The sequence below is a fragment of the Crocuta crocuta genome, unplaced genomic scaffold, assembly GCF_008692635.1.
Source record: "Crocuta crocuta isolate KB4526 unplaced genomic scaffold, BGI_CrCroc_1.0 scaffold72, whole genome shotgun sequence".
In the NCBI taxonomy this organism is placed as follows: domain Eukaryota; kingdom Metazoa; phylum Chordata; class Mammalia; order Carnivora; family Hyaenidae; genus Crocuta; species Crocuta crocuta.
This window is the reverse complement of record NW_027529427.1, coordinates 4,503,726-4,528,641: the sequence shown is the minus strand read 5'-3', so window position 1 is coordinate 4,528,641 and position 24,916 is coordinate 4,503,726. Positions and strand designations below refer to the sequence as shown.

Below are 24,916 nucleotides of genomic sequence, written 5' to 3'. Positions count from 1 at the left end.
TTAAAAAGCCCGAGTCTTATTTTTATCGGGTGATGTGATGAGGCCCTGTTCTAAATGCGCCTCCTGGGCCTGTCTCTATAGCAACTCCACTGTGCTCATATATCCATATATTTCTCTTGAAGGCTAATTAAGTTGACAACTGCTGGAGCTTCTTGGTTTACCAGATTTGCACTTGACCCTTCTCTTGGGGCTTAGGGACCCCTATGGATGTGAAGTGATAGAGAAAAGAGTAACAGGTGGAGGAGGCCTCTCTGTGGACCCCTCTTTCACATAGTTGCCCAGCAGCCTTTGCGATTGTCAATCACTCTCTCTGAGTGAGCCAAGAGTTAGTGAAGGTGAGTGGGAAGAAATGTTAATGTCTGTCTCCTTCCAGACAGGGCCTCCGTCCCCGGGTGGGGTACCGTGTTGTATAGATAGCTCAAATCTGGCACATCACCTTCACAGTGGGATCACCTTTGCAACACCAAGTGGGTTGTTTTCTAGGATTCCTGTTTATGACATATTAAAGCTCACCTCAGAGTGACCATAGGGGTCATGTGAGCACTGCGTCCCTCTCATATTTGGTTTTGAAAAAGTGACATTTGCCTTTTTCTATAGATAATCTGGAAAATACAGAAGATGATAAGGCAGAAAATGAAATAACTCTTTGTGTTTGGCGTCTTTATAAATTTAATCTTGGTCCTCCTTTGAGCTACTTTGGCACCCAGGCCTGGCCACCTCCCTTTGCCTCTCTCTCCGTCTGGCTCAAACAGGCACCTGTGTGTAAAATACATCTGCACCTGCGCCTGGTGTTTAGGGGTCGAGTGTGCTGGACAGACTTGATGGGTGTATCCTGGGCATGTGCAGAGGAGAGGGGTTAAAAAGAGCGCCTACACTGGAGCTGAGCAAAGGGGGTATTTAGGGCTCATAAATCTTACTACAAGTGGGAGGATTCAAGAGAAAAAGTTTGACCGGAACAAAGGTCTTCAGCTTCTGCTGGGAGGAGTCTCAGTCGTCCTGCTAGCTGGTCTGTGGAGGAGTCTATACTTTGTTCTTTCCTAGAGGAAGTCAACTTTCCCCAGGACTCACCCACATAAGTGGGGATCCATTAGCATTATCTGAATTTCCCAAGTTTTTGCCTCTACCAGCTCATACATGGAGGGACTTCACCTTACTATAAATTGTCCCCAAGTTATTTCTGGAGCTCCCTGAGCATGCTTCACTCATGCCTGCTCCTGCCTCAAATTGCCACAGGGCATTTGCATGGACCACTCTGTCTGTCAGCCTTGCCTGACCCTGATAGCCATGGCCATGACATTTCTCACTTCACCTCACCACCTGAAGCCCACAAGAAGTGGGAGCTGCTTCGTGTTCTGTTTCAAAGAAGGAACGAGTATCTTAGTCCCCTTCCTTATACTTCTGCTCATTAAAGGAAGGTTTGACTGGTACTACTTGTCCCCTGGTGATTTACTCATTTGGGTTTTATTTCCAGATTCTCTGCCTGCAGAGGATTTAGTCCTTGTTATGGGACAAGCTCATCTGGTTTGGTTCCTTTTTCCTTCAGTATGGAGCCTCCTTAATCCTCAGGCAAGTAGACTTCTGCTGGGGCCAGCCCACTGGTGGTCCAGACGTGTCTGAACCATGGGCTGACACATGGGAGATCCTGCTCCACTCCTTGTAGCCCCTTCCTCAGGGAGAAAGGGAGGCCTGAATACTCAGCTTTGTGGCCTGATTATTTGAGGATTTGCAGAGTCTTCTGGGAGGAGGTCATGTCCTCTCTCCACCCCAGAAATCATCTTTTTGATCTCTCCTTCAATATGAGCCCCCATCTTGCTGTGACTCAGTGTGCTTTCCTGTCTCTCGGCTTCTCTCTCAGTCTCCCCTGTTCTCTCTCCAGCCCTACTCTCTCGCCTCCCTGCCCCCTTACTATTCTCCACCATATGCACAAGCCTAGAGGTCTAGCCAACTGCCAAGGAGGCCGCACCTCAGGGCTGGCTGACCACTATGGCAGGACATCTCAGCTGAATTTGCAAAGGGGCAGAGGAGTCAGATAACTTTCTGGAGCCTCAGAACGTAAGAGATTTTGGCTCTGCTCAGACTTTTGCGGTTTCTCAGATTTGCCTTTCATGATCATCATCTAATAATACCTACTGCGTGCTGAGGCGGTCATGCACTCTGCCAGCCACCATGCAGAGTTATGTAAAAGACTCAGCCCTCAGTGGCAGGCTCCCCAGTGTGGCACAACAGGCCCTCGGTGTCTGACCTCTGCCGGCCTCTCCAGCTTTATCTCCTGCTTCTCCCTCTCTGGGGATTTTTGCTTCAGGAACCCCTGCTGTTCTCAGGCACACTCTGTGCTGGTTCTGCCTCCCTGTCTTTGCTCTGACTGTCCTCTGTTCACCTAGCAAACTGCTTCCCATCTTTAAGGACTCAGCTTAAATGTCACCTCCGGAAGCAAGCCTCAACCACCTTCCACCTGTCCCGAGGCTGGACTTGGTGCCCCTGTCCCCACTGCCTGCCCATCCTTGCCTCATTAATGTTTTGCACATACCTCTATCACTGCTCTTACTGGGTTATATTATAATAGTTTTGATGAGGAAATCACTCTGAGAGTGGAATCCTTGGGGTAGCAATGGTGGCTTATTGGTCTCTGTATATTCAGAACCAGGCACAGTGCCTGCTGCATAATATGTTTTTTTAAATGTCTGAATAGATGTTCTTGAATTCAAGGCTTTGACTCCATGGATTTCACTAGGCAAGTGATTCTCAAACAAGGGCTCAGCATTCTGTGGAGGGGTGATCAGAATTTTGGTGGGGGTGGGGCATAGTCATTAAAAAAAACCACTTTGAATATTATGATTTGCATTTTGTGATGAAAAAAAAAAAGTTACCCTGGAGACTTCTGCTTCCTCCATGATGGGGAAACTTGTACTAGACTTGTGCTCCCACCATAGACTGTGAGAAAACTGACAAATGGGTAAAACAATTATTTTTAGACATGGGTAACAGGCAGCATGGGACTGTGATCTCCGGAAGGAAGGGAACAAATGAGATGGATTCTAGCATCACCTTTTCCTTCTCCCTGGAGACACTTTCCAGGCCACAAAGCAGGAAAGCAGAACTCAAGGAGAACCCAGAGATCAGAGTGAGGATACAAAGACCAGTGCTTGAGGGACACTGAGGCAGCAGGAACTTGCAGCATAGAACACCAAAAAAGAGGGTGTAAAGAAAGAGCTCCAAAAATCTGGATGTGTTTGCCCTTAAGCCTATTGGTCAATACTAAGCCATACAAATGTAGGGTGAACTTCATGAGAACAGGATAAGCACTATCAGAATGCTGCAAGGTGGGCAATTTCCAGAGCTTGCACGGCTCTTTATGTTCAGACCAACCAGACTGGAGAGAACTTGATTTTCTCATAGAGAGCATTCAGTAGAGACCCCAGAAGAGGTCTCTAGTAATATGGGTAATTAGGCCCTGGAATAAGGTGCTGGACCCTCTCCCCAACATTTTCAAGATTTCTACTTCTGGCTAAGATGCACTAACAGGTACTGTGTGCACCCTTCTGTTCAAAATAATTAAAAATACTGGAAAAGATACATCAAGTAACAGTTTTCCAGACATCAGATATCAGGACATAAGCAGCAATGATCCCTGAGAAATGAGAAACTAACAAAGTGAATGCTACGATTGTCCAGTTTGCTCTCTTAAGAGAATTCTCAGGCATGGTTCAGGGAGAAGAAAACTAGTTGGAGTCTGTAAACACCTTGAAATAAGGAAGTGAAGCTGACTGAGGGAGACTAAGGCAGAGTTTTCAGAGTATCAGGCAAGAGACAGCCGCACAGAGAGAACTCAGAGGGGCAACTCCCTGGAGTGGTCATCTGGGTACATATTAGCACAAGTGTAAGTTCCCTAAGGCTGGGGAGAGAGCTATCCAAAAGAAGTGAGACAACAGCACTTGGTGCTCACATAGGACTGGAGACAGTGCATGTTCCCACTAGACAGATGGAAAAATATAGTCATTCGTGGGACGTTAGTTTGAGTACTTACAAGCGTCTTACCTTACCAGTGGAGAATAATTATCTCAGACCAAATGCTACTCTGGTCGCACCTAACAAATACTAAAAGAAAAACTCAAAAAGATAAATCCGTTTTCAAGTAACTTAAATTTGCTCCAGGAAAAAGCTCAAGAATATTGATAAAAACAGAAGAACATGCAGATTCCAACAGGGTAAACTTCACATGTCTGGCATACAATAAAGTAAGACAAGTTATACAGAGAAGCAGGATAATATGAGCTATAAGAAGAAGAAAACCTTAAAAAGTAGAAACCGATCCATGACTGACCCAAATGTTAGCATTATTAGACAAGGACATTACCATGGTTATTATAATTGTATTTTATATACTCAAAAAGCTAGAGGAAGATTAAACCTGGTAAGTAGAGACACGGATGATATACAAATGATCCAGATGGAAGTTCTGGAGATGAAAACCATAGTGACTGAAATGGAACACACACTGGATGGGTACGTGACAGATTAGACACCACAGAAGAAAACATTAGTAAAATCAAAGATATAGCAATAGAAACTACCCAGACTGAATCGCGGACAGTAAAAAGTAATTCAAAAAGTGTGCAGAGCACCATTTAAGCAACCTAATACACGTGTAATTGGAGTCTCTGATGAAAAGGAAGGACCAAAAAGATTTGAGGAAATAATGGCTGAAAATTTTCCAAATTTGAGAATTATAAGGTCAGGTTTAATAAGCTCAGGAAACCACAAGCACCAGAAATATAGAGAAAACTCTAAGGCAATCATAATCAAATTATAAAAAACAGTGGAAAACAAAAAATCTTAAAAACAACCCAAGAAAAAACACTTATTATGTACAGAGAAACAAAGGTAAGGATAACAGCAGATTTTTTTTGGTAGGAAATACTGCAAATAAGAAGATGGCAAACAAACATCTTTAAAACACTGAAAGAAAATTCTCTCAGTGTAGAATCTTATATTCAGCAAAATATCTTTTTAATTTAATTTAATTTTAAAAATATTTACTTATTTATTTCGAGACAGAGAAAGAGGGAGCATGAGAGTGGGGAGGGACAGAGAGAGTTGGAGAGAGAGAAATCTAAGCAGGCTCTGCGCTGTCAGTGCAAAGCCCAATGCAGGGCTTGATCTAAAACTGCAAGATTATGACCTGAGTTGAAATCAATAGTCAGACACTTAGCCAACTGATCCATCCAGGTGCCCCCAAAACATCTTTTTTTAAAAACAAAATACCATCTTTTTCAGCCCACAAAGGGTGAAAGAATTTATCACAAGCAGACGAATGCTACAAGAAATGTTAAAAGATGCCCTTTGGGGAGAGTAAAAATGATACCAGATGGAAGTATGGATCTACCTAAAGGAAGGAAGAATGTCAGAAATTATAAATATGTTGATAAATATATAAAATTTTAAAGCTTTTCGTTTAAATCTCTTTAAAAGATAACTGATGGATTGAAATAATAATAACAAGATAGTGCAGAGTTTATAATATACGTAGAAACAAAATGTATGACTATAGCAGAAAGACCAGGAGGAGAGAAATGCTGTGAGATTCTTATGCTAGACACAAAATAGTACACTGTCACTTTAAGGTAGAGTGTGTTATGTCAAGAATGTACTCTATAAACCCTAAAGCAACCACTAAAAAAGAGAACAAAGAGTTACAGCTAATAAGCTAACAAATGAGTTAAAATAAAATCCCTCAAAACATGCAGCTAAGCCAAAGAAAGGCAAAACAAAAAACAAGAAACCAAAGACAGTAAATAACAAATGCTAGATTTAAAACCCAACTGTGTCAGGGGTGCCTGCGTGGCTCAGTCAGTTAAGCATCCAACTCTTGGTTTCAGCTCAGGTCATGGGTTTGAGTCCCACATGGTGATTTCTGGCCTGCTTGGGATTCTCTCTCCCTCTCTCTCTGCCCCTCCCCTGCTCATGCTCTCCTCTCACTTTCAAAATAAATAACTAAGCATTAAAAATACTTTAAGAAGTATTTTAAGCAAAATGAAAATGATAATACAACTTAGCAAACTTTGTGGGAATGCCACTGAAGTAGTATTTAGAGGAAAATTTATAGTACTAAATACCTATATTAGAAAAGAAGAAAGATCTCAAATGAATGGCCTCAGCTTTGATTTTAAGAAACTAGAAAAAAATGGGGCACTGGATGGCTCAGTTGGTTGAGCATCTGACTCTTGATTTTGGCTTAGGTCATGATCTCATGGTCATGGGATCAAGTCCCATGCTGGGCTCCATGCTTGGCATGGAGACTGCTTAAGATCGTCTCTCTCCCTCTCCACTGTCCCTCACCTCCTCAGAAAATAAATGAATAAATGAATAAAAGAAATTAGAAAAAAGAATAAATTAAACCTAAAGTAAGAATAAAGAAAGTAATAAAGATTAGAGAGATCAGTAAAATTAAAAATGGGGAAAAAAGAGAAAATTAATAAAACTAAAAGTTGACTTTTTAAAGAAGATCAATAAAATTAATGACCTCTAGCCAGACTAATCAGGAAAAGAAATAGAGAAGATGAAAATTACCAATATCAGGAATGAGAGAAGTGACATCCCTACAGACTCTACAGATATGGAAAGAGTAATAAAGGACTATTGTGAACAACTTTACTACAATAAATTTGGTGACTTCACTGAATGGATATATTCTTTGAAAGATGCAGCTACTAAAACTCACTCAAGTAGAAATAAATAACCTCAACAGCTCTATGTCTATTAAATAAATTTATAATTAAAAACTTTCCCAAGAAGAAAACTTTAGATCCAGATGGCTTCACTGGTTAGTTCCATTAAGTATTTAAAGAAGATATAACATACATTCTCCACAAACTCTTGCAGAAAATTGATGAAAGGGAAACTCCTATGAGGCCAGCATTACCACTTTCCAAAATCAGATAAAGACATTACAATAGAAAAAAAGAAAAAGAAAGCAATATAGATCAATATCCCCATAAGCATAGATGCAAATATTCTCAAGGACATTTTAGCAAATCAATTACAATAATATATAAAAATAGTAACTCATTATCATAGTGTGGAATTTATCCTAAGAATGCAATTTTGGTTTATCACTTAGAAACCAATCAGTGTAATTCACCATTTAACAAACTAAAAAGGATTATAATTATCTCAGCATAAGCAGAAAAAAGTATTTGTCAAAATCAATTCCATTTCTGATAATAATTCATAAAGTCAAGGATAAATTGAACTTCTTCAACTTGATAAAGGACATCTATGAAAAATCTATGAAAACCTTATATTTAATACTGAAAGGCTGAATGCTTTCACCCTAATATCAGGAACAAGGCAGACATCTTTCTTTTCTCATTTCTATTTAAAAATTGTAGTGGAAGTACCGACCAGTGCAATTAGGTAAGAAAAAGTAAATGGCAACCAGGTTGGAAAGGAAGAAGTAAAACTGTCCTTATTTGCAGATGACATTATATTGTAGATAGAAAATCCCAAGAAGTTAACAACAGCAAAAACTATTAAAATTAATAAATGAGTTCAATAAGGTCAACATCAATATACTAAAATCAATTTTATTATTATGTACTAACAATAAACAACCTGAAAATGAAATTAAGAAAATAATTTCATTCACACTAGCATCAAAAATAATATGGTATTGAGGAATAAATCTATCTAAAGATGTTAAACCTGTACACTGAAGATTATAAAACATTGCTAAAAGAAATTAAAGATTATCTTAAGAAATGGATAGATAGTCCATATTTATGGATTTCAAGACTCAATATTATTAAAATGGCAATTCTTCCCAAATTCTAGGTGGATTGAATGTAATCTCTATAAAAATTTCAGCTCTTTAAAAATAGAATTAGGCAATAAAACTCTAAAATTTATATGAAAATGAAATAAGCCCAAATAGAACAAAATGGAGGGCTTCTTGATTTTAAAATTTATCATCTTGATTATTAAGATTAATTTTCTAATATTTTTTATAAATCTTTTGCATAAGGATAGAAATACAGATCAATGGAACAGAAATGAGAGTCCAAAAATAAATCTGTACATTTATCATAAGTTGATTTTAGACAAAACTGCCAAAGAATTAAATGGGGCAAAGAATCACCTTTTCAACAAATGAGACAAGTGGACGTCCATATATAAGAACAAAGGATTTAAGATCTTTACCTCACAACATACATGAAAATTAACTTTAAAAAATTGATAAGTTGGCTCTTTCCCATCTTGCAAGATGGTGAGTGAAAAATCTGAGAAGATCAATACTGAGGAGAAGGAACTTGAAGCCAAGAAGGCTGAACTGGTGGTAAGATTAAGAAGGGTAACCTCAAGGCTATAACACCAAAGAAGGGGAAGCCCCACTGCAGCTGAACCCTGTCTTAGTCAGAGGAATTGGAGATATTCCCGATTGGCTATGTATTCCATAAAGGCCGTGTACAAGAGGAAGTATTCAGCAGCTAAATCCAGGGTTGAAAAGAAAAAGAAAGAGAAGGTTCTTGCTACAGTCACAAAGCCAGTTGGTGGTGAAAAGAATGGTGGTAACTGAGTGATTAAACTTTGCAAAATGCCTATGTATTATCCTACTGAAGATGTGCCTCAAAAGCTATTAAGCAATGGCAAAAACCTTGTCAGTCAGCATGTGAGAAAACTGAGCTAGCATCACTCCTGGGACCATTCTGATCATCCTTACTGGGTGCCACGGAGGGCAAAAGGGTGGTTTTCCTGAAGCAGCTGAGAAGGGGCTTTCTTCTTGTGACCAGACTTCTGGTCCTCAATTGAGTTCCTCTGCTTAGAACATACCAGAAATTCATCATTGCCACCTCCACCAAAACTGATATTAGCACTGTGAAAATCCCCAAACATCTTCACTGATGCTTACTTCAAGAAAAAGCTGTGTAAACCTAGACACCAGGAAGGTGAGATCTTCAACCCAGAGAAAAAGAAATATGAGACTATAGAGATTGATCAGAAAGCTGTGAATTTGCAAATTATGCCAAAAATCAAAGCTGTTTCTCAGCTTCAGGGCTACCTCCGCTTTGTGTTTTTTCTCACAGATGGAATTTATCCTCACAAATGGGTGTTCTAAATTTCTTACAGAGAACCTAACTAAATAACTGACCCATTTCCAAAAATGTAAATAAAATAATAAATAAAAAGTTGATAAACTGGACTTCATAAAAATTAAAAGTGTGCTTTATTTTACTTTTATTTAAGAAAGTCAAGCCACACACTGGGAAAAAATATTTGCAAATCATATACCTGACAATGGACTTATAACTGACAACGGACTTATATCCATAATATACAAAGACCTTTTATGATCCAATTATAAGAAGACAACCAACCCAAGTAAAAAATGGGCAAAATATTTTAATACACATATACCAGAGAGGATACATGAGGGGCGCCTGGGTGGCTCAGTTGGTTAAGCGTCCAACTTCAGCTCAGGTCATGATCTCTCAGCTTGTGAATTTAAGCCCCATGTGAGGATCTGTGCTGACAGCTCAGAGCCTATGGTCTGCTTGGGATTCTGTGTCTCCCTTTCTCTCTCTGCCCCTTTCCCACCCACACTTTGTCTCTCTCTCTCTTTAAAAATTGAATAAGCATTAAAAATTTTTAAAAAGAAGATACATAAATAGCCAATAAACAAATGAAAAAAATGCTCAAAATCATTAGTCTTGGGGAAATGCAAATTAAATCTACAAAGAAATATGCTTTCATACCCACCAGGATGACTCTATAATAAAAAAGAGAGACACAAACAAGGGGTTGTGAGATTATGGAAAAACTGGAACCCTCATACACTGCTAGTAGGAATATAAAATGATGCACGCTCCAAAAAGAGTTTGCCAGATGCTCAAAAAGTTAAAGAGAAATGAAGATGTGGGTCTATATGAAGATTTGTATAGGAATGTACATGGCAGTATCATTCATTTATCCCAAAATGGAAACAAACAAATGTCCATCAAACTGGACATTTTGCATAAACAAAATGTGGTATATTCTTAGAATACTTTTTGGCAATAAGCTGTTACAGAGTACTGATATATGGTATAAAATAGAACCTCAAAAGCATTATGCTACATGAAAGAAGACAGACAAAAATTAAGATTGCATATTATATGATTCTATTTACCTGAAATGTCCCTAAAAGGCAAATCCACAGAGACTGAAGTAGATTAATCGATTCCTAAGGCTAGGAGTGGAAAAAGAGTTACTGCAAATGAATGAGAGATTTTTTTTTAGGATGAAGGAAATGTTCTAAAATTGAATTGTGGTAATGGTTGTACAGTCTGTAAATTACTGAAACTCTGAATTTTATGCTTACAATGAATAAATTTTTGTGGTATGCAAATTTCACCTCAATAAAGCTGTTTAAAAAACTTAAACCAAACCAGGGTGGCATTTTATAGAAATTGATGATTTGTCTCTAAAATGTATAGGAAATATAAAAGCCCTAAGATAGCCAGAAGAAATTTTGAAAAAGAACATTATAAAACTTACACTGTCTGATATCAAGATTTCTATAAAGGTACAGAAATCAAGAAGAGGTTATGGTATGGCTTCAGACAGTCAGTGGAACTGAATGGAATCCAGAACTAGATTCATACAAACGTAAAAAACCTGACTTCAGCAAAGATGCCAAGGTAATTCAACAAATGGTGCTGGAATAGTTCATAAGTGTTGTAGGAAGAATTATAACCCACCCCGCAAAGATGTCCATGCTCTAATCTCTAGAACCTGGGAACGTGGTTGCCATGTTATCTTCCATGGCAAAAGGGACTGAGTGAAAGATTTGAAGGGTTGGGGAGTTTGCCCTAGGTGGGCCCAGTGTAATGATAAGTGTCCTTAAACATGAAAGAGAGGCAAAATAGAGTGATGTGACCATGAAAGGAAGATACATTGCAATACATTGCTGGCTTTGAAGATGGAGAGAGTATATTCTAAGCCAAGGAATGTGGGTGGCCTTTAGAAGCTGGAAAGGCAGGGAAAGAGATTGTCCTGTAGATCCCCCAGACTTTCCTTGAATGCAGCTCTGCTGACATCTTGATTTTAGCCCAGTGAGACCTGTATTGGACTTTGACCCTACAGAACTGTAAGATAAGTTTGTGCTGTTGTTGTTTCAAATGTTTATTTATTTATTTTGAGAGAGAGAGAATGAGAGTGAGCATGAGCAGGGGAGGGGCAGAGAGAATCCCAAGCAGGCTCTATACTGACAATACAGAGTCCCATTTGGGGCTCCATCTCATGAATCTCGAGATCATGACTTGAGCCAATATCAAGAGTCAGATGCTTAGCCACTTAGCCACCCAGGCGCCCCAGATTTATGTTGTTTTAAGCTACTAAATAAATACATAGTAATTTCTTATTGCAGCTACTTTGATCCACAACTCACACCATATATAAAAACTACCTCAAAATAGACCTAAATGTAAAATCTAACACTGTAAATCTTCTAGACAAAAACATATGAAAAAACATTTGTGACTTTGATTAGGAAATGATTTCTTAAGCATAACACCAAAAGTAGTATCAATAAAAGAAAATAATTTTAAACTGTACCTCATCTAAATTAAAAACTTCTGCTCTTCAAAAACAATGTTAAGAAAATGAAAAGCTAAGCCACTACATGGGAGAAAATATTTTCAATATATATATCTGAGAAAGGACTAATAATCAGAATATATAAAGCATTCTCACGCATCAATAATAAGATAAACATCATGAGTGAGCAAAAGATTTGAACAGACTGTTAAAAAAGTATATTGGGGCTCTTGGGTGGCTCAGTTGGTTAAGCATCTGACTTCATTCAGCTCAGATCATGATCTTGCCGTCCATGAGTTTGAGCCCTGAGTTGGGCAGCTCAGAGCCTGGAGCCTGTTTTTCGATTCTGTGTCCCTTCTCTCTCTGCCCCTCCCCTGCTCACATTCTGTGTGTCTGTCTCTCTCTCTCTCAAAAATAAATAAATATTTAAAAGAAAGTATAAAGGGGGTCAGTTAGCACATGAAAAGGTGCTTTATGTCATTTTATGTCAGAGAAGGGTAAATTGAACAAGAGTGAGATACCACTTCACACCCATTAGAATGGTAAAATAAAAAGTATCATGATGCCAAATGGTGGTGAGTATTAGGTGGGACAGCTTAAGACTCTCAAACCTCGCTGGTGGGAATGTAAAATGATATCAGCACTTGGTAGTTCTTATAAAGTTCAATATACACTTACTGCTCAGGTCAGCAATGTCACTCAGACATCTTTACCCATGAGAAATGAAACCACGTTCTATACAAAACCTATCAACGTGTATGTGAAAACTGTAAACTTGCATATGGAAATTCATAGCAGATTTATATATAATTGCCTCAACTGGAAACAACTCAAACATATATCAACCCGAGAATGATTCACGAACTGGCATATCTGTACAATTGAAAAACACTTAACAATAAGAAGAAAGGGACTTTTCTGGGCAGTAACCTGGGTGAATGTCAGAAAAAATTTGTAGGTGGAGCCCAAGCTAATTTACACAGCAGGATTTATATTTTATGATTTTATATTTTAAATGAAATGCTTTCATAGACAAAAACAAATCTATAATGACAGAAAGCAGATTAGTGGTTCCCTGAGCCAGGAGTGATGGGAAATGGGTGCAAAGGGGCATTCAGGAGCATTTTGAGTAATGGAAATGTTCTACATCTTGATTGTGATGGTAGAGGCTGTACATATCCAAAACTTATTAGATGGGTATGCTTAAGATGATGATATTTTATTCTATGTAAATTCTGTTTTAAGAAAGTTTATTCAAGTATAACTTTAAAATTTCTAATCTCAAAAAAGGACAGTCATAAAATATTTATTCTAAATTAATAGGAGCTCTGACTCAAGATATAAGCAATAAAGGGGTATACAATCTCTTACATCATATCAACTCTGATATTCTATGACTTCATGAAATAGACTGAAAGCTCAGTCTGACTGAAAGCTCAACAAAAGAGCTTTCTTTCAGAAAGAAATTTGCAGTAAATATAGAATCATTGATTTTGGAGTTAGATGGGAAATTGATGGTTATGCTATGCAAATTTTCCTCCTATAGAGGAATCCTCATCAACAAATCCATTGTTGGACTCTTGTAATTGTTGAAAATGTTTTTTGCTAGTATTGAACTGGAAGTCTCTCTACCGGGTCTTAGTTATTCAATTTGGGGTTTTACTGTTATGAGAAAAAGTCATTTAGGGGAAAGTACAATGGAAAAACACTCTTCTGAAACTCTGAAACTCTGCCCTTCTGAAACTAAGGGCAAGAAAGATACCCATCTACACTGATGGTCAGAGTATGCTAACAGTCCTTAACAAAAGACTCCACTAGTGCTTCCAAAGTTCCTGCTACCAGTGAGGGACTCAAGGATTGTCTCCCAAATAGCTTGACCTCACTTTTTATGTTTCTTACAATTCTTCACTTTTACAGAAGTCTTTGTCATATATTTATGGAGCCCAAGCTATTTTACTACAGTGAAAGGGAATTTTGGTATATATAGCAATGTTCTCTGGATCCAATAGAAGGATGCAAGCATTACATTGGAACTAGATTAGTCATCTCTAAAATCCCTGTGGTTCTAAGGAAGTTACAAGTACACTGTTCATATTACTCAGTTCGGAGTGTCACACCAGTTTTTTGTGGCAAGCAGTGTTTTCTGGCTACCCAATCTATGTTCCTTTCTTTCTGCTTTCACATGCAACTGTGTAAACATGTAATGTGGGCTGTGGCAACCATCTTGTGACCATGAAGGAAAAGCCAAGAAAACCACAGAAAGGTTGAACAAGAACTTGATATCATTGAGCTATGGAATTAACTAACCCTGAAAATCCTCAATACTGGACTGTTTCATAAGTGAAATCAATTCAATGTTTAAGTAATTTGAAGTTTAGTGTTTTTCTTTGTTTTCTTTCTCTAGTCAGATGCATTCTAACTAATACAAATTCCTAGGCCATCTTAATATGCAGATCCTAGACTGATACATCTTTTAGCTCTCTCTGTTATTAGGCGGTAGATAGTCAGCCTCTAAGATGGACCCTATTGATCCCTGCCTCCTGGTATTTGCACCCTGTATTAGCCTTCCCCGATATTGAAGTCACTGTGACCAGTGAAGTATGGTAGATGTCATGGTGTATGACTTCTGATACTGGGTCATAAAAATATTGCAGCTTCTGTCTTGGGCTCTTGGTTTACTTACTCTGGAGGAAGCCAGCTGCCATGTTGTTAGAACACTCAAGCATCTCTGTGGATAGTCCCATGTGGAGAAGAATTGAGGACCCTCAGTGAATAACCAACTCCATCTTATCAGGCGTGTGAGTAAATCAAGTCCTTTGGTTTTAGTCAAGTTTTCAGAGAGTGGCAGTTCTGGCTGACCTGTCTTTACTTCATGAAAAATCATGAGCCAAGACAGCTGGTCAAGCCATTCTTGACTTCCTGATCCACAGAAAATATGAGGGTTAATAAATATTTATTTTTGTCTTAAGTCATTAAGTTTGGAGTTAATTTATTACACAGAAATAGTTAAGTAATACAAGGAGATCGTCCTTTTATATTAGAACCCAAATTCTACTCCTCAGTACTTAGTCATAACTGATTTCCTTGCAAATACTTATAGTCCACTTGAAGATTTCCAAAACTTCACCCACAAATGACTCAAAGAGTTTGTTCTTCCCTTTGCACACAGCCCATAAGTTCAGATGCTCCAAGTTGTCTCTGTTCTAAAAGCAATTAGTTGGGGCGCCTGGGTGGCTTAGTCGGTTAAGCGTCCGACTTTCGCTTAGGTCATGATCTCGCGGTTCGTGGGTTCGAGCCCCGCATCGGACTCTGTGCTGACTGCCAGCTCAGAGCCTGGAGCCTGTTTCAGTCTGTGACTCCCTCTCTCTCTGACCCTCCCCTGCTCACGCTGTCTCTGTCTCCCTCTCCTAGAAATAAAAAAAAAAATTAAAAAAATTAAAAAAAAAAATAAAAGCAATTAGTACCCATTCTTCACCTCTTTCTTTTTTTCCTTTCCTTCTCCAACATTTCTGTCTTTTGGTCATATTTACCCTAAAATTATCAAGTATTTTCTTCTTTTTTATTTTTAATTTATTGTCAAGTTAGCTAACATACAGTGTATACAGTGTGCTCTTGGTTTCAGGAGTAGATTCCCATGATTCATTGTTTACATACAATAGGCAGTGCTCATCCTAACAAGTGCCCTCCTCAATGTCCATCATCCATTTCCCCTCCCCCACCATCAACCCTGTTTGTTCTCTGTATTTAAGATTTGCCTCCCTCCTTTTTTCCTCCTTCCCTTCCCCCATGGTTCTCTGTTAAGTTTCTCAAGTTCCACATAAGAGTGAAAACATATGATATCTGCCTTTCTCTGACTGACTTATTTCACTTAGCATAATGCCCTCCAGTTCTATCCACATTGCTGCAAAGGGTAAGATTTTTCAAAACTGTGTCCTCATAGTATTAAATCACTCAGTGCCAGTGTCAGCAAACTACCTCCCACTGGCCAAATCTAGCCATCTGCTATTTTTGTAAATATTGGAACATACCCATGACAATTTGTTTACATATTGTCTATGTCTGCTTTTTCACTAAAGAGCTGAGAAGTTGTAACAGAATTCATATAGCTCACAAACCCTAAAATATTTACTATTTGGCCCTTCACAGAAAAGGTTTGCAACCCAGACTTCAGGTTTCTAACATTTTATTGTGTACTACTCTCCCGAGGGCTTCTAACTTGGGGAGAGTACCAGTCACAACCTATCTTCATGCATCAGCATTCACCTTCACAATCTAGGAAGTCTGTTGTTACTCTTAGGCTTTCATCACCTGGACTGTAAGTATCAGTACATCTCAGCCGAACTCACTTCAGTTTTTCTGCTTTGTTGATACTGCAGTTCTCAATCCACATGTAAAGTTGTGGGGGTGAAGAGATGATTCTACTTTCCTTTCCTTCCTACTTCTCTGCCTCCCTTTCTAGTAAGGATAGGTGAAATAGCAAAAGAATTTTCTAATTAAAAATTTTTGAATGTTTATTTTTAAGGAGGGGTATGGAAGGGGCAGAGAAAAAGGGGACAGAGGATCCAAAGAGGGCTCTGTGCAGACAGAGCTCTGATGTGGAGCTTGAACCCACCTACCATGATATCATGGCCTGAGCCAAAGTTGGATGCTTAACCGACTGAGCCATCCAGGCATTCCAAAAGAGTTTTAATTCATTATTTATGAATTGAAAAACCATGCACGGAGGTGGGGAAATTTTGTTCTGGAAGCACACACACACACACACACACACACACACACACACACACATTTTGTTCTGGAAGCACACACACACACACACACACACACACGCTCATGCATGCATGCACGCATGCATGCACACACACGAAACCCAGCTGAGAAAGCTTGGCATGGAGATGCCATATTCTAACACATAATCACAGAGCACCTCTCAGCTCTGGCCCTTCAAAGAGGAAGAGGAACAAGGGTAATTCCAGCTATTACAGGCTCCTGGGCACCAAATGAAACACTCTGCTGTAAATTGTATATAATCACTGAGGAAGACTTTTATTTCTCCGTGGTTATGAATGGGACTTTTCCTTCCTCTTGTCTAGGAGGAAAGGAATGGGTTTAGATCAGTCTGGGGGAGTTTCATTTGGCTGAGATGACCAGAACTCTCTCTGGATTCTAGCAAGGCTCTGGGCCTATATTCAGGACCTGTGTAAACAGAGCTTCTTAGGTCTCTTTTCTTATACCAGAATTTTCCTTCTCCGGCCGACATGATTTCTGCCCTTTGGAATAAGCACATCAACTATGAGGTGGTAGAAATTTTCAGATGTTTGGGAGTAGCAGATACAGAATATAAAGCTCTTGCTCATTCTGTAATAATTCTGAAACATTTCCCATATGGTCTCTGCCTTGTGGGAGCTCACAGTTTTATAGGGAGACCAATTATTTATAGGAAATTGCTGAGTTACAGATGTCTGGACTCTTGAGAAGCAGTAAGGGAAGGGATCATCAGATGCTACATACATTTTTATTGTGCTAGAGCAAGCTAGTTCCCTCCAGGTTGTTTTTAGATTGTTTTCCATGGGTGACTGTTGCTGTCCTATAGGATGGTGATACTGGTAGCTGGAGATTGGCATGCCCCTACTATTCCCACTTCTATACCAGGGCTGGCCTTCAACACATTTTCTCCCCTCCTCATACTGGGTGAGATACCAGGAAAGTGGAGAGAGTAGTAGACCCACTCCCCCTGAAGACACAGTCTTTTGGAATAGAGACAAGAATTGCATACACAAAACGGTTAGAAAACCAGACAGAAGAAAATAATTTCTGAACTGTACAGAGCAGAGAACAGAGAGTTCCTAATCAGAGGAAGTCAGAGAAGATGGAGCTGAGCTGTGTGGAAGTCGGAAAAGATGGAGCTGAGCTGTGTGGGAAGGTGTGTCTCACAGACTGGAAGACATTCAGTCCATTGTGACTGAGTCCTCACCACCCTCCCTTTCGTCTTTCCTTTATGCCCCTACTTTTTCCCATGTAGCATCTGATGCTGTTTTCTACATTTCATTCTGAGTTTATCATTTATCTATATTCGTTGATCGTTCTCAGTTTTGTCATTTTTTCAGCCACCATTTTTCTACTTCTGTGATGTTTTTATTATGTAATGTATTTATTTCTCTCTCTTTTTATTTCATATCTATCTATCTAATGTCTATCAAATCATCTATTTATCCCTATTTGTCTTCATCTATCTGTTTTTACTTTACGGTCCTTTCTCCTTCATGTCTAAATGGTATTTATTTCCCTTTAGTCTTTCATCCTTAATACTGCATTTTTAAAGACTTCATTCCTTCTACTTCTTCCCTCACCTTTATTTCCACCAAATAGTTTTCCTTTATAGGGCAACACTCCTCCCTTCCCCCAACTATTTGTTTCCTTCTTATTAATAATAATAAGCAAGCATTTATATAGCTTTTTTTAACGTGCCGGACAGTGTTATAACTGTTTTTAAATCTGCTTATTCATGTAACCCTCACAACAACACTATGAGATAGTTGATTTTCATTGTGCCCAGTTTGAAGAAACCTACGTACAGAGAGATTATGTAACATGACCAAGGTCCTACAGCTAATAAATCACAGTGCCAGGCTTAACCCGAGAGAGTTGGTTTCTAGAATCTGTTTAAGTAACTCTTATGTTGTACTACCTCTCAAGGAGGTCCCAGCACTTCAACTTTTTTACGGTGACTCTGAGCCTGCCAAACTGGTGTTTAAAGCAGTCTCCATCAGGGGTGCCTGGGTGGCTTAGTTGGTTAAGCGTCCGACTTTCCCTTAGGTCATGACCTCACGGTTCGTGGGTTCGAGCCCCGCGTTGGGCTCTGTGCTGACTGCCAGCTCAGAGCCTGGAGCCTGTTTCAGAGTCTGTGACTCCCTCTCTCTCTGACCCTCCCCTGCTCACGCTGTCTCTCTCTCTCTCTCTCCTAGAAATAAATAAAAATAAAACATTTAAAATAAAGCAGTCTCCATCATTCTTGGGACTCCTCATTTCCCAGGATAGAGCAAAATCCCAGAAGGTTTTTTGTTTTTTTTTTGCTGAATAGAATGCTTAGCAAAGAACTCTTCTGGTCTTTAGTCCACTTTGTCAGAATGGCTATCCTCACATACCACATGTACAGTGTGGAGCAGGAGTCCTTTTTGAGGCTGGAACACCTAGAGCTCTAGGGTTTCGGGTCAAGTATGCTGTCACCTACTCTGAGGTCCCTATGACTCTCAGAACAAGAAATCATTGATTCTTCAGAGTTTGGGGGGATTTCCCTCTCTGCTTTCTCAGCTTCAGCTCCCACTCCCCCCAAAGCGTCTCTTATCTCCCCATCTCCAACCCAATCCCAATATTGAGTTCAGAACTTCTAAAACAGAAGTCAGGAAGGGTGGCTGTCTACAGGCAACTTGCTTTTAGCTTAGCTCCCCACACTGCTTAGGCTAAGGAGCACACATATCTGCTATCTTCATGGAACTAGGGAGGGAAAATACAAGAAGAAAAAGACATAGATTATTACTCAATAAATTATCCTGTTGTCAACCTCACTATCATGGATAGAGCGAGAAGCCCATAGACAGGCTGTGACACTAATGACCTATTCTGGTCTAGGTCTCCAAGGTTCTGAACCTCTTTGCTTGTCTTCATGTCCAGTTTCTTCCCACACAATCATTCCTGCTCTTGTAGCTGGGATAATCTGCTTGAAATACAAATTTATCCCATGAATTCTCTGTTCAGAAATATTCAAAAGAATATTGTCTGTTCCAGAATTAGATCATGGTGATCATTGTATAACTTTGTGAATACACTAAAATACCATTGAATTTTATGGTATGTGAATTATGACTCAAAGAAAAGAAGTATATTATCTCTCCACTTGGAGTTAAATGCCTGGTCTTCAAGGTCTTCCACCACAACCCTTCATTTTTCCTCCAGCCTTATTTCCCACTCCTCACTTCTTCCCACTCTTCACACTCCATTCTCTTCATCACCTCTGGCCATGTCACCTCCTCTAGCTGAAATTTTATCTTTCCATTCATAAATCTGTAGCCCACATTTTCCTCAAGAACAGTTCAAGTTCCACCTCCTTGATGAAACTTTCTCTGACAACTTTAGCCTTTATTGATATCTTTAACTCTAAATCCCATTCATATTATATATTCCTACTGGAAATTGTAGTAGATGGAGAGTATCCTTGAATGAACTTTTTGTCTCTGTGACTTAGCATCCCACACAGTGACTGGCATCGAGTAGGCACTTTAAAAAGTGAATAAGTAAATAAATACATGCATTTTACTAATCTCTAAATGATTCAAACATACCTATCTTATTTTTTCAAATAAATTAAAAGGTCTTGTGGGAAGGGCCCACATCTTTACCTGAGACTTAGCACTAGTTGAGAGTAGGAGATATAGTTGATGCCTCAGGTACTTAATTACCTGATGGCTTGGCAGAGAAAGTTACCCTTTTCCCACTTTATCGGTAATGGGCTGAAAAGGGAAGACACTGAACAGGCAGGGAGAGTCCCCAGGATGCCAGGCTGAATGGTGGTTTTGCTCCACCCTTAACCACAAATGGTTCATTGTCCACCGCCTTTGGCATCTACAACAGCCTTTGGAAAGAGATGTAGCAATTTCCCCCTCGGGGCTTATTTTTAAAATCAGTGGCTGAGAATGCTTGCCGAAAGTGGGGTCAGACAGCTCTGAGCTGCCTGTAGATGGGATGGGTGCTCCCTGAGAGGAGATACAGTGGTTGGTCCTTAATTTTGGACCTTTACTTCCCTGGGAGAAATCAGGCCAAAGGAAAGGGATGGCTTACCCAAAACAGACACGGCTTCTATGGAGATACAACCATGGAGATAGGCAGTATTTTCCCTGCCCTGAAGTTTTAAGACAGGGGCTGGGTCAGCCAGAGAGTTATTGGCTTTCCCTTCACTGAATGGAAAAATTGAAAGTTTTATTGAATGCTTGTATGTGCCAAGTACTCTGCTAGGCAGTAGGGTTTAAAATGTGGACATGACATAGTTTCTGCCCTCCAGAAGCTTATAGACAATTGGGAGACAAACAGGTAAATGTATCAGTAGGTAAATACTTTAGTGTGGTATGTGCATTGACGGAGGTAGAGGAATAGGGAGTCTAAGAAAAGAGTTTGGTATCCAGAAGTGGTATCCAGGCAGCCAGACAAAGGAGAGAAGCATTCCAAACAGTATTGTGCAGTACTCAAGAGATAAAAAAAAAATGCCATGTCTACAGATTTGTAGGTAGTTTAATTGTCTAAAGCAGGTGTCACCATTAATTGCCATGGGCCAAATCCAGCCAGACACTGTTTTTGTAATTAAAGTTTTATTTTCAAATAATTCTACCCATTTATTTACATATTGTCTATGGCTGCTTTTGCACTACAATTACAGAGTTAAGTAATTGGAACAGAGAACATATGGACTTCAAAACCTGAAATGTTTACTATGCTAGTCTAGGGAATATACTTAGGGGGAGAGATTACAGCGGGGCAAGAAATGAGACTAGAGGGATGATCAGGAGTCATACTATGAAAATCCTTGTAACCAGGCTAAAGAATTCACTATTTTAAAAGCACTGAGGGAGCAATTGATGTTTTAAGCTGAAATACATAATGACATTTGAATTTTAGGGAATTGGAGTGGGATGAAGAAAGAAGTGGGAGGCAAAACTAGAGTTAGGGAGACCATTTTGGGGGGGAAATGACTGGACTATAAAAGGCCTATCAGAATGGAGAGAAATATTTGAGATTTGAAAGAAAGAAGGAGGATTCAGTGATTGTTTACATATGGGGGTATGTGAAAAGGTTGGGTAATGAAGCAAAATTTCCTTGGAATCTTTCTCAGATGAGGAAGAAGCAGTCAGGAGATAATGGCTCTTTGGTACAGTTTGACTTCTTATTTATTTGAATTAGACAAATTTCTTGTCTCAGGATTTAATTTTTTTTAATGTTTATTTATATCTGAGAAAGAGACAGAGACAGAGAGACAAAGTGAGCAGGGGAGGCTCAGAGAGAGAGACAGAGACAGAGACAGAGAGACAGAGTGAGCAGGGGAGGCTCAGAGAGAGAGGGAAACGCAAAATCCGAAACAGGCTCCAGGCTCTGAGCTAGCTGTCAGCACAGAGCCTGACGTGGGGCTTGAACCCATGAGCCGTGAGATCATGACCTGAGCCGAATTCGGATGCTCAACCGACTGAGCCACCCAGATGCTCCCAGGATTTTTACTTATTTATTTATTTGCTTGATTATTTTCATGGTCTACTTAGGCTTAATATTACCACTTCAGTGGAATATAAAAACCTGATCAGCATATAGGCCTCTTTACTCCCCGCCTTTATTTTGTAGTTGTTAGGTAGTCCCATCTACATACATTGAAATACTCATTAGACAATGTTTTGCTTTCAATTGTCCAATATAGTTTAAAGAACTCAAGAGAAGAACAGTCTGTTACATTTACTCAGACATTTGCCATTTCTGTTGCTCTTCACTTCATTCTTGACATTCCAATTTTCTTCCTGGAAGTCATCTTCCTATGTCTAAAGAAATTCCTTTTGCAATACTTTATTATTTATTTATTTATTTGCAATACTTTAAATTCTCTTACTCTTCCTTCATCAGAAAATGTCTTTATTTCATCTTCATTCTTGCATGTTTTCACTGGTAACAGAATTCTGGGTTGACAATCCTTTTTAGCACTTAAAAAGTGTTGTTCCACTTCCTTTTGGGATCTACAATTTCTGATGAGAAATATGCTACCCTTCAAACTGGTGTTCTCTATAAGTAATGCATTGGTTTCCTCTAGCTGCTTTCAAGACTCTTTTCTTTGTCTTTAGTTTTCAGTAATTTGATTAGGGTGTGTTTTAGTGTAAGTTTCATTGAGTTTAACCTGTTTGGGATTTGCTGAACTTCTTGGTTTATAATTCTATATCATTCACTAAATTTGGGAAGTTTTCAGGCAATATTTCTTCAAATACTGTTCCGGCACCATATCCTTTATTTTCTTGGGACTCCAATGACATGAATGTCAGAATTTTTGGCAATTTCCCACAGGCCCCTGAGTATCAGCCTATTTTTTTTCCTCCAATCTTTTTTCTCTCTATTGTTTAGCGTGAAGAATGTCCATTGAGCTATCTTCAAGTTCACTGACTCTTTGTCATCTCCATGTTGTTTCTGAATTCTTACCTAGTAATTTTTTTTTAATTTTAGGGATGACATTTTTAAGCTCTAAAATTTCCATGAGATTCTTTAAAAAAATTTTTTTTAATGTTTTATTTATTTTTGAGAGAGAGATAGAGACAGCATGAGCAGGGGAGGGTCAGAGAGAAAGGGAGATACAGAATCTGAAAACAGGCTCCAGGCTCTGAGCTAGCTGTAAGCACAGAGCCCGACGCGGGGCTCGAACCCACAAACTGTGAGATCATGACCTTAGCTGAAGTCGGACGCTTAACCGACTGAGCCACCCAGATGCCCCGCATGAGATTCTTTATACCAATTTCTGTGTTAGGAATTTCTACTTTTATTCATTTCAGGAGAGTGTGTACTTAATTCGTGAAGAATTTTCATAATAGCTGTTTTTTAAGTCTTTGTTATATAATCCTGACATCTGTGTAATCTCAGAATTAGCATTTGTTCATTATCTTTATTCATTTATTTATTTATGTATTTATTTATTTTCTTTCCTAATTTATTGTCAAGTTGGTTTCCATATTTTCTTTTTTTCTCTTTTTTTAAAAAAATGTTTTATTTATTTCAGAGAGATACAGAGAGGCAGCGTGAGCAGGGAAAGTCAGAGAGAGAGGAAGACACAGAATTCGAAGCAGACTCCAGGCTCTGAGCTAGCTGTCAGCACAGAGCCCGATGTAGGGCTTGAACCCACGAACCGTGAGATCATGACCTGAGCTGAAGTCGGACGCTTAATCGACTGAGCCACCCAGGCGCCCTGGTTTCCATATTTTCTTTCATAGTTTATTGTCAAGTTGGTTTCTATATAACACCCCGTGCTCATTCCAACAGGTGCCCGCCTACATGCCCATCACCCCCCTTCCCCTCTCCCTCACCCCCATCAGTCCTCAATTTGTTCTTAGTATTCAAGAGTCTCTCATGTTTGTCTCCCTCCCTCTCCCCAACTAATTTTTCCCCTTCTCCTCCCTCATGGTCCTCTCTTTTGGGAGTTGAGATTTTTCTTGTTCTGTGTATGACAGATATTTTTAGATTGCATCTAGGATATTCAAAATATTATGTTATAAAACCATATATTTTGTTTAAATCTTATGGAGAATGTTGATATTTTCTCTTAGCTGGCAATCAACCAAATTTCTTTCAGGTCATAAATTCAAAACAAATCTTTGTTAGTTATGGTTTCAGTGTCAGGTCCATTTTCAAAGTCTTTGCAGTGCTATTTAAATGTTTCTTACATGTGTGGTGATCAGTGGACAGTCTAGAATCTGCATGATGGTTTATCTCATGGTGGGTCCATGCGACACATCTCTGGAGTAAGCCCAAAAGTTCATAAACAGCTTAATGGGGTATTAAATCTCTCAAATTCTATGATTTCCCCGTGTTTCCCTATTTTTCCTCTTCTAGTCAGTAATCAGAGGATTTAGTTTCTTCACTCAGCTGTATACTTCCTGCTGCTGAATTTTTATTTTTAATTCTATTTGCTCTTTGTTTTATTTCCTCAGCCTAGGAAAGCCTCTTCCTCAACTCTCCATCTGGATAATCACTATCAATTGTAAATTTCTTCCTGAAGGTCATCTCTTCCTGAAAGCCTTCCCATATTTCTATATAAATTCTATTCCTCTTATAATTTCCCCATAGGTGTCCTACTAATTTATAATCACATATGTATTTACCTCTTGATTTATTATATCCCAAATACTAGGCAAGGGATGGGCTCATATCTATCTTTTTCACCATTATGTAATATTTTTAGCATTTAAAATAATGTATGACATGTAACAGATACTCAATAAATATTTAATGGATAATTTCATCTTTCCTTCTGTCTACCTATTCCCCAAAAGAAATAAGACTCTCATATTAAAATGTGGTCCTGGTTCTTAAGAATCAAATTAAATGTTTCCTTTTTAAACTTTATAATTTGTAAAACATTTTCACATCTCACTTTTTTTTTGCCTGATTTTATGAAGTTGAGAAGGAAAAAGATATTAATTCTACTTTCTAGACAGGTAAACTGAAAGTAAAAAAGATAAGCAACTTAACTCTCACCTCAAGGAACTAAAAAAAGTAAAAGGAACAATCCAAGCTCAAAGTTAGTAGAAGGAAGGCATTAACAAAGATTAGAGGAGAA

General features: G+C 38.9%; 1 pseudogene; it reads left to right on the top strand.

The window, feature by feature from the left end:
* Positions 1-8,260: 8,260 nt before the first annotated feature.
* Positions 8,261-9,112, top strand: LOC144227374 (large ribosomal subunit protein eL6 pseudogene; annotated as a pseudogene).
* The last annotated feature ends 15,804 nt before the right edge of the window (positions 9,113-24,916 follow it).